We start from the raw sequence: 10650 nt of genomic DNA on the forward strand, positions 1-10650 counted from the left end.
TTTCTGGTTACAAGTCCAATGCTCTAACCTCTAGGCTACCCTGCCCTGTGATAATGTTAGCGATAAACTGAACTCCCAACTGAACAGAACTACACTCTCTTCTACCATTGTCTTAGATATCTTTAATGGTCTCGTTGCAAAAAGTAAATTGTCGCTATGGGACTTTGAAGCACGTGTGCTGATCTTGGAGTAAACTGACAATAGCAAAGATTATAGCAAACACCACAGAAACGGAATTGGTGCTCGCTAGCTTTGCAAATTCAGCTATTGTTGGAAGCCAGCCAATATGAAACAAACTATATTAAAATGACAAAAGGTTGCAGCACATGTTGTGTAAATGGTGAACTCATACAGCTGTCAACTCTTGTCACTGCAATCCGTTTCAGATTTGCTAACTACCTTTTAGATCGAATCCCATATAGACTGATAGAAGATAAGATGATAGAAGCCCATCTCCTACTGTAAATAACCTACACACTGTGTCCCCTGGCTACATTATAATCCATCAATAAAAGGCGTGTTGTTTTCACTGTAGCCAAGCGTTTTCAAGCCAGCCATATTTTGGCCAAAGAGCGGATGCTGCCTTCATTAGTGCAGGATTTAGGAACTGGAGAAAAGCCATTGTGAAATTCACAGCACATCAAAACTGCCAAACCCACCGCCACTGTGTAACTGTAACAGCACACCAGCTAAATCCAATCAGTGTCCAGTTATCCAGCGAGTGGGGTAAACAGCAGAAATGACGAAAGCTACCTTGCACTGTATGTGTCACGTTCTGTTATTATATCTTTGTTTTAGTATGGTCAAGGCGTGAGTTGGGTGGGTTGTCTATGTTAGTTTGTCTATGATTTTCTATTTCTGTGTTTGGCCTGGTATGGTTCTCAATCAGAGGCAGCTGTCAATCGTTATCCCTGATTGAGAACCATATTTAGGTAGCCTGTTTTTCATTGTGTTTTGTGGGTGGTTATTTTCTGTTTAGTGTTGTTGCACCTTACAGGACTGTTCGTTGGTTGTTTATTGTTTCGTTTTCAGTGTTCATTAAAATATTTAAAATATGAACACTTACCACGCTGCACCTTGGTCCTCCTCTCCTTCCCCAGACGACAAGCTTTACATAATGAGAAAGCAACAATATTGATTGAATCCATTGAGACACACTCAAGACGATGTGCTGGCAAAGCAGTGGATCACTATAGGGCAGCATTTTTTTAAGTGTTGGATGGTGTGGAGGTTCAGTTTGGCGACCGTTTTCACCAGGACAGTCTACACATTCTGTAAAAGTTGGAAAGAGTGCTTCTCACGGGGGAGTTGGATGAGTCTCTAGATCAGTACCCTGAGCTGAACATAGATTCTCTTTCAGTGCAGTTGCCTCTCTTTCGCAACAAATACCCCTGTAGCAGCAGTTGAGAGGCAGCAGAGGTCCTCAGGAGGCTTCCAGTGGCGGTGTGGGGGTTGGTTGACCAAGTTGAGGTGCTGATCAGAATTTTGTCTGTAATGTACATAAAGACAGGCTGGACAGTCTTGAGGGAAATATCTGCCAGCAATTTGTTGGATCCATTGAAACCCTCAAACATAGGTTATGTTCTTTTGTTCAGTAGTGTGTATAGCAGTGGTTCTCAACCTTTTATGAGTACTGCAACCCCTGCATATTTTGAGGAAAGGCAGGCAAGGTTTTGAGTGGTCCTCAGGGACCTCCCCTCTATATTATATGTAAAGTTAGTGGAATCCTTGTGCTGCTGAATACGTTCATTACACTTTTTTATTTCATGGACCCCTTGCCATTACACCAGGGACCCCTAGGGGTCCACCTACCCTGTTTGAGAACCCCTGGTGTATAGTATGACATTTGTTATTTTGTTTAGTAGTTTTCAGTACATGACAGTACACTTACTAATTATTTATTTTATTTCATTTAAAATTGCATACTTTGTGTGACATACTTGTCCATAGCTGTTGTTTGAAGAGTTGAGACACTGACTGAACAATAACTAAGTATTTCTGAAGGATATTTTTGGTTGATTTGTTTGGGTTTTTCATTGAAGTAGTTATCTTGCTTTTAGAACTGTACTTATTCTGAGCGTTTTGTTCTTGTAAAGATGTTGTAATAGACTCAAACCAGTGGCACATATTTAATGACTATATAAATGAATCAGAAAAAGTTCAATAGTAGACCAAGTTCAGTGCGTAGACCAACTTTGTGCTGCTTCTCAATGGAGATTCTTTGAGATGAGATCTCACCATGTTCATTGTATTTATGAAACCTGCACCCATACAGTGTACAGTACCATTACCACCTACTGGCCTTGCTTGGTATTGCTGGTTGTAAATACAAATACCTGTATACATACTGGACTGATAAGGAACACTGCTATAACTATTAGTAGTAGTAGTATTATAATGATTTAAACATTTTAATAAGTTGGGACAACCCTTCACTACTGTACCTCTCAATTATCCAGTAGTAGTAATTATGGTTCCTCAATATGCATTTAACATATTACAACGTAGGCTGTGTTACAGCACTACTTTTGGTGTCCCCCTCAGGAATTGCTCTTGAGAAAATGTCATGTGATTGTCCCCTCCAAAGTTGATATCAGATTTTCGCCCCTGTTTAATGGTGGAGGCAAAACTTTACCAAAGCAACGAGGGAGAAGGAAAGTTGAGGACACTTACCACAGTCAAAACAGCAGAGTGTGAGGGAATTGAAAAATCCCCTTGCCAAACACGTCCTGTGTACGCCATCTCCACTTTTTGCAAGTGACATCCCCCAACCATTCTTTTTAGGCAGTGCCCGACAGTATTATAAAACATTTTTGTTGCAAAAACACCACAGTGATTCAGTCCCTGAGTATGAGCATTTCTACTCTGAGTTCTACCCTGTAATGGAGGCGTCGGTCCAAAGCAAGGAGGAGCTGGTATCCATCTTTTCAGCCAACAAGAATCTCCAGTTCCTAGAGGCCTACGATCATTTATTCTCATCTGTCTCATCTGCGGACTGAGATGAGGAAGATAACCAAGTCCCCAGTCCGATCCGGGTGTTCACACAGTTTAGCCGTAAGTCAAGTGAGACCGAAGGTGCCATAGTGGATCCAGACATATGTGAGGACTTTTTCACAGATTAGGGTCTGAGTGAGAACTTCTTCTGGAAAAAAGGATTTCTCCCTAAGGAAAGTCTGGCTTAGGGGCTCCACCGGCAAAAGGCAGAGATCTGACTCCTGGTCTCTGGTTCCTGTGGACCAGATCAAGCGGTAATTTCTCAGAACCATCAGACTTATATACAAGCTGGGCATCCATGACAAGCCTTTTTCTGATCAACTGCTGTACAACCTACAGGGCAGGATCTTCAAATAACTAGCAGAGCAGGGGAAGATATATCAGGATCTGCAGATGGCTGTTGCTAAATCCCCTGTACGGCCATTTTCTTAATTAATATCTCGTACACACTATCATGCACATTCACCATTGAGAGTCTTCGAGTAGGCTATTTACATTTTTTAAAGGCATAACCCAACTGGGAAAACTGAGATATTTTCTTGACATCATGGCAGAGTTGTATACTGTCCCCCCCCCCCCTCTTTAACTGGTTACAATCTGGTTGCCTTATGTCAACCAGAAAACCAGGTAAAAAACTGAAATTATGTCTTCATGAAGTACCATGCCAACAAAATCTTAATTAGCAATGATCCATTACTCACTATCGTGATCTTAGTTGACACCCTAAGTCCAGCTGTCAATGAACACTGACTAGACACACATAGTAGTGCTAAGCCAAATGCCAAAGGAATGATTGTACGTGATAACCCATCTTCACTAACAGTGGGTGACCTCTCAAGCTGCCCTGAGCCAAGCGTTATTCAAAAGAGCACCACTCCATCCAGCAAGCAGCTCTAAGAAGGAACAGTGAACTTGTCCATACATGTGATAAGCAACGTGTCTTTAACAAGATAGTCAACAATGATTCAGATAGGCCTGAAGGTGAAGTTCAGAACCAAATATCTCAATAAGCAAAAAACATCCACAAACTGTCTTTGGGAGTCGACTACAGCCAAAGTAAGTGGAAAAGTCATGCTAGGTTGTGTATGGAGTGGAACATCGCTTAAAGCCTCACAGAAATACTTGGGTGCCACAGAGCTGTCTCAGTGTCACACTGTAGATTGTTTGGAATCAGCCCAGGTATGTAACCACAGTAGCTGGAACCTGATCTGGGCACAGTGTGAAAGAACAGGAAGTCCCCTACCTAATGTAATGAGAACTGCTCTGTCTGCAGCTGTTATGGGAGGGGAGGTCAATGATAATCACACTCTGATCTCCCCCTGGACATGTTCCCTCTGTGAAGGTGTATTATAAGCCTATTTTCTCTGTGCCCTGTGGGGACAATTGTACTCCTAAAACAGCTGAACAATGCCATATCCCCAATGATCTTTTTAATATTGGAGGAGCAGACAAAATACTCTCAGACCAGTTTCACCAGTGTTTACCATTTCATAGGTCCTCTCGATGTATCTATATTCTTATATTTATGTATCCACCATAGCTACTGGAACCGTGGTGACGGTGTGAAAAATATATAGTCAAGCCGGCACAGTACGGCTCCCGTTGGCACAATAATGTGAAGAGTAGAGAATGTTCAAACTTGAAGGGATACATTTCTTTTGACTGTTTACACAGCAACTTACAGTCTCCTCTGTAGGATTAGATGTCTCCCTTTTACCCCTCAGTCAGTCAGACGTGTTGAAGTCAGCTGACCCACAAGCTGGAGATGCCTGTAAGGCTGGTATCTACTGTACATTTGAGGAAATGATAGCGACCCGTTGTTTAAAGGCAATGTTATTATTACATTTTTAAGATTATTATTATGTTCTAGCCTAGTGTGTGTAAAATGTTTGTGAACAGCCTATTTGTTTATCTTAGTTTATTATATGATTACATTATACAATATGTCTCAAATAAGAAGAAGATGTCATTCAATTAGAAGATATCATTCAAAAAGAAGAAGATATCATTCAATAAGAAGAAGATATCATTGGCATTGGCTCATGTGATATTTTTTACCACACAATGTTACACAGTTTTCCTGGCCAACATAAATTCACTTTCTGCCATCCGATACCTGCAGAGGAGAGGCAGGGAAAAAGCAACTTGAGAGAAGCCGTTACATCAAACACCCTCCGTTTGATACAAAGACAGTGAGTCAGCCTGCACAGCTACGACAGTGAGTCAACCTGCACAGCTACGACAGTGAGTCAACCTGCACAGCTACGACAGTGAGTCAACCTGCACAGCTACGACAGTGAGTCAACCTGCACAGCTACGACAGTGAGTCAACCTGCACAGCTACGACAGTGAGTCAACCTGCACAGCTACGACAGTGAGTCAACCTGCACAGCTACGACAGTGAGTCAACCTGCACAGCTACGACACTCCAAACCTGCTTTTTCCATGGAAATACTGACAAGGGATACTATACTATATGTTTCGGACCCTCTGACATCATGTATCTGACATTTGCCCCCCAGGGTGAAATCTGTGGTGTCCTCTTGTAAAAATGTAAAGGACTAAAATCAATGTTTTGCTGTAACTGAAATATTTGCACTATGACGTATGAATATGATCATCTTGAAGTTAGAAATTCATTTTATGGTCCATTGCATTGAAATGGTTGAGCTAGTGTGTATGATACAAGTATTTCTGTGTGTATGCCATTTGATTAGTGTTTTGAGGTCAGTTGATGTCATTTGGCTATCAAAAACAAACTTCATTTTTCATAGATAGCCCGTAACAAGGGTTTAAATGACCAAATCCTTAGCCAAGAGACATATGACTAGTTTTCATGCACATTTTTTCATTTGAGAAATGCTACACCAAACATCATAATTAGATGTACATTTACGCACCTAAGACTTCCTCTGCAAAAAAAATCCAGATTAATGACAGATTTCTTGATTTATGTGTAAGGACTATGATGTTGCGACAGTGGCTCAAGAGGGACAAACAACAGGAATATTGCCGCTTTTTTCACATTTTTTGAGACATTCGCTTCGCCTAGCTGACTTCTGCTAGGAGCAAAACAAACCTATGTATACGGAATATTCTGAGGCAATATAATTGAGAATAATTTAGATGTTTCAATATTCAATCAACTTCATAGTATTTTTCTATATGAATTCATCACATACCCTCTTGCAAAACAAACGTGTATAAAGCACTCATTCAAACCAGATGTCTGTGGCTAGGAGACTAGGACTGTGCCAGTGTATATTTTTGCACATTATGAAGGCTGATTACCTCTATTACACGACTCTGTCATTGTATGGTTTGTTCTGCGGATGTATTATGTTTCAAATATATTTCTGAGTTGACGGCTGTTTGTCTAATGGATTCTGTCCGGTTTTATACACCAGAGGGCAATATAGTATCATGTATAAACTACTTCCAAAATAATATCAATACTACCAGATTATAAATCACTATGATGTTAAAACAACACTTAAAAATTGCAATCCCAAACAACACAAAGAACACCTTTAACTCCTACTCCTCCTAAGTATTAGTCACGTGCACAAGTACAGTGAAATGCCTTTCTTGGTTGCTCTTTCCCAACAATGCAGTACTACTATAATTATTTTTGTTAAGTCAAGTAGATCAAAAACACATGAGAAATCGAAAGAAGAAGAACACGAGAAAGTAAGTGAGGGTCAGTTCCAGGGTCAGTGCCAAAACCATATTTACAATGTGCAGGGATGCTGGAGTGGTAGGGTTAGATATTTACACTGAACAAAAATAAAAATGCAACATGCAACAATTTCAACAATTTTACTGAGCTACAGTTCATATAAGGAAATCAGTCCATTTAAATAAATTCATTAGGACCTTATCTATGGATTTCACATGACTGGGAATACAGATATGCATCTGTTGGTCACAGATAAAAATGTAGGGGGCGTGGATCAGAAAACCAGTCAGTCTCTGGTGTGACCGTTTGCCTCATCTCCTTCGAATAGAGTTGATCAGGCTGTTGATTGTGGCCTGTGGAATGTTGTCCCACTCCTCTTTAATGACTGTGCAAAGTTGCTGGATATTGGCGGGAACTGGAACACGCTGTCGTACATGTCGATCCAGAGCATCCCAGTGGCCATCAAAGGTGAACATTTGGCCACTGAAGTCGATTACGACACAGAACTGCTGTCATCAAGACCCTGCTGAGGACTACGAGCACGCAGATGAGCTTCACTGACACCGTTTCTGACTGTTTGTGCAGATTTTCGGTTATGCAAACGCAGTTTCATCATCTGTCCGGGTGGCTAGTCTCAGACGATCCCGCAGGTGAAGAAGCTGGATGTGGAGGTCCTGGGCTGGTGTGGTTACACATGGTCTGCGGTTGTGAGGCTGGTTGGACATACTGCCAAATTCTCTGAAACAATGCTCGAGGTGGCTTATGGTAGAGAAATTAACATTGAATTATGTGGCAACAGCTCCGGTGGACATTTCTGCAGTCAGCATGCCAATTGCATGCTCTCTCAGAACTTGAGACATCTGTGGCATTGTATTGTGTGACAAAATTACACATTTTAGAGTGACCTTTAATTGTCCCCAGCGTAAGGTGCACCTGTGTAATGATCATACTGTTGAATCAGCTTCTTGATAAACCACACCTGTCAGGTGGATGGATTATCTTAGCAAAGGAGAAATGCTCACTAACAGGGATGTAAACAAATTTGTGCACAAAATTTTAGAGAATTTCTGTGATCTTTTATTTCAGCTCATGGAATATGGGACCAACACTTTACATGTGGCATTTATATTTTTGTTCAGTATAGTTGATACAACTTACCATGTGTTACTTTGTTCACTGGTCTCCCTTACTAATTACAGTTTTTTACAATTGCTAGGACCCAGTTCTCAACACTTTTTCAAAACTCTTCACACAGTTCTCCTAACCAACTTTCAGCTTGGCACAGCAGTTAATTTCACATCCAAAATGCACTAAAACTACCAAAACACTTCATACATGTCTCAAATCAACTCATTCCGCCATAACACTAGCAAAGGTCATCACCCGACAAGCACACTTTGTCACTCAGAAAACAATCACCTAAACAACACTAACAACAATATTACACAATGTTTTCTTTTGTAAAATGTCTTTACAAAACAAGAATGACACCTCTCTACTGTTTAGAATTCCCTGCAGTATATGTTACAGGAATGAATCAGACATTATGCATTATGCTTCAATATGTTTTATGTCATTTTTTGGCATTGAGGGATTCCAAAATACAAGAATTTGTATATACACCATCTACCGATAGAGATACAGTAGCAATGCTAGTCAACCCTATCTGCTGCATTTGGCCACAGGTTCTCATTCACATCACATCTTATGTCATCTTGGGCAATGCACATAGGAAAGGATCTCCAGGCATCCAGCATTCATTGCGTCCAGGAGGGACATTTGATCATGTGGATGATGGTCATAAACCTTCCACCTCCATGAGGAAAATAATTCCTCTCTGAGGTTGAGGAATGGAGGGTAAAGGTGGGAGGAAAAGTGACACCATCCTGGGATGGGCTGCAAACCACTCTGTGACTGCACAGGAGTGGTGAAATGTCACATTGTCCCATACAATAACAAACGTCGGCCGATTTCGCCTCACTGCAACCCTTTCCTCACCTGGTACAACCCTTCCATAGAGGTGACCCAGGAATGTAATGAGACACTCGGCCCAATTAGCGGTTTGTGTAACAGCAATCCATCAGAGGATATTGCTACAGACATTGTGATGTTGGCACCCCTCTGGCCCGGGACATCCACTGTGGCTCTTTTCCCAATCACATTCCTTCCGTGCTGCCAAATTTTGGCCAGGGTGAAACCAGCCTTATCCACAAAGATGATTATGTGGGGTGTTTGCCTGGCTTCAATCTCCATGACTCTCTAAAATAAATCCACAAGGCAACATAAGAGTTAGGCTATTACGGTAGTTTACATTATACCTAAACATGCCATTGTGTGCCTCTGCCCTGTTTTGCTCAAAACCAGTTCTGTATTTTATAGTCATCTTACATGGACATATTGGTTCCTGAGTTGCTTGACTCCATCAGAGTTCCTCTCAAAGGGGACAGTGTACAACTGCTTCATCCTGACTTGATGTTGTTTCAGGACTCTAGAAATAGTTGTTATGCTTACATTGTGAATATTTCCAAATGTAATGTTGTCTGCCAACAATCTCTGTGAGTTTTATGTCATTGTTTCTGATGACCATATCAACAATTGCAGTTTCCTGCACAGCAGTGAAAATCCTACCTCTCCCGCCTGTGGGAGGTAACCGTTGGGTCCTAAGCAGAAATACAAAAACAATTACACCAAGTGTGTTTGGAGGCTTTGCTCAATACACTTCTGTAATGTGCAGTTCAGTCAGATGCCCTTGCAGGATGCACATCTTACCTGTTGTTTAGCCGGAAATGTCTCACAATAGATGCCACTGTTGAGTGTTGCAGATTAGGCTGCACTCTCAGACCAGCCTCTCTCATTGATACACCATGATTTATTACATTATCAATTATAGTAGCCCTAATCTCATCTGGGACTACAGCTCTTGATCTTCCTCTCAGTCTTCTTCCACCACGCATACGTACTGCTCTTCCTCTCCCAGCCACTCTTCTTCCTCTGTCAGCCACTTCTCTATCTCTGGCTGGGTCCATGTTTACATTACAGTACATCATTATTCCTAAGATGTCCCCTTTTGTATAGATGGTAATGATATTGAAAGACTAACACCTAGGTAGGTGTTCAGCTACAATGGGAATCAGCTGTGGTTGGTCTAATTGTTTTGATAGTATTTCATTTTTTAGATTTGGAATATATTTCAATACGGTATTACTGTAGTAATGTAGTAATATGTAGTAAATTGCTGTCTTATTCAAGTTTGTATTATTTTAGGTTTTGAACTTAAGTTTAACAGTTTTGAAAAGAGTATGTAAACATGAGCAAATTGGCCGTAGGTACATAAGGTTTTGGTGGTGGTCGTGTCTGAGTGAGAAAAGAATTCAGGAAATTTGAAAGATGTAGTCATTGAATACATTTTGTGCCAAAACAATGAAAAATTATCCACAGCTTAGCCCACATAGACTGCTGTTGTGCTCACTGTGTGAAGAGTTTTGAAAAAGTGACCTAAATATTGAGAAATGGGTCCTAGCGATTGTTAAAAACTGTAAAACACAATCCATATAACCATACCCAACATTAAATGTCATACTGTCCGATTTGTGTGTGTTATGATCAATATTAGTTGAAATGTTGAACGTAATAATTCTGATGTTAAAGTCACAATCCTGACATTGTATTTCAGCCAAATTGCTGCCACGCAACTATTTCTATAACACTGTTCAGTGTATATGGGTAAGGTGACTAGGCATCAGGATGTATGATAAACAGTGTAGCAGCAGCATATATGATGATTATGTGTGTGTGTGTGTGTGTGTGTGTGTGTGTGTGTGTGTGTGTGTGTGTGTGTGTGTGTGTGTGTGTGTGTGTGTGTGTGTGTGTGTGTGTGTGTGTGTGTGTGTGTGTGTGTGTGTGTGTGTGTGTGTGAAGTGTGTAAAGTGTGTGTGTGTAAAGTGTGTAAAGTGTGCATAGATGAGCAAACCATAAAG

The sequence above is a fragment of the Oncorhynchus kisutch genome, linkage group LG24 (genome assembly GCF_002021735.2).
Source record: "Oncorhynchus kisutch isolate 150728-3 linkage group LG24, Okis_V2, whole genome shotgun sequence".
Classification (NCBI taxonomy): domain Eukaryota; kingdom Metazoa; phylum Chordata; class Actinopteri; order Salmoniformes; family Salmonidae; genus Oncorhynchus; species Oncorhynchus kisutch.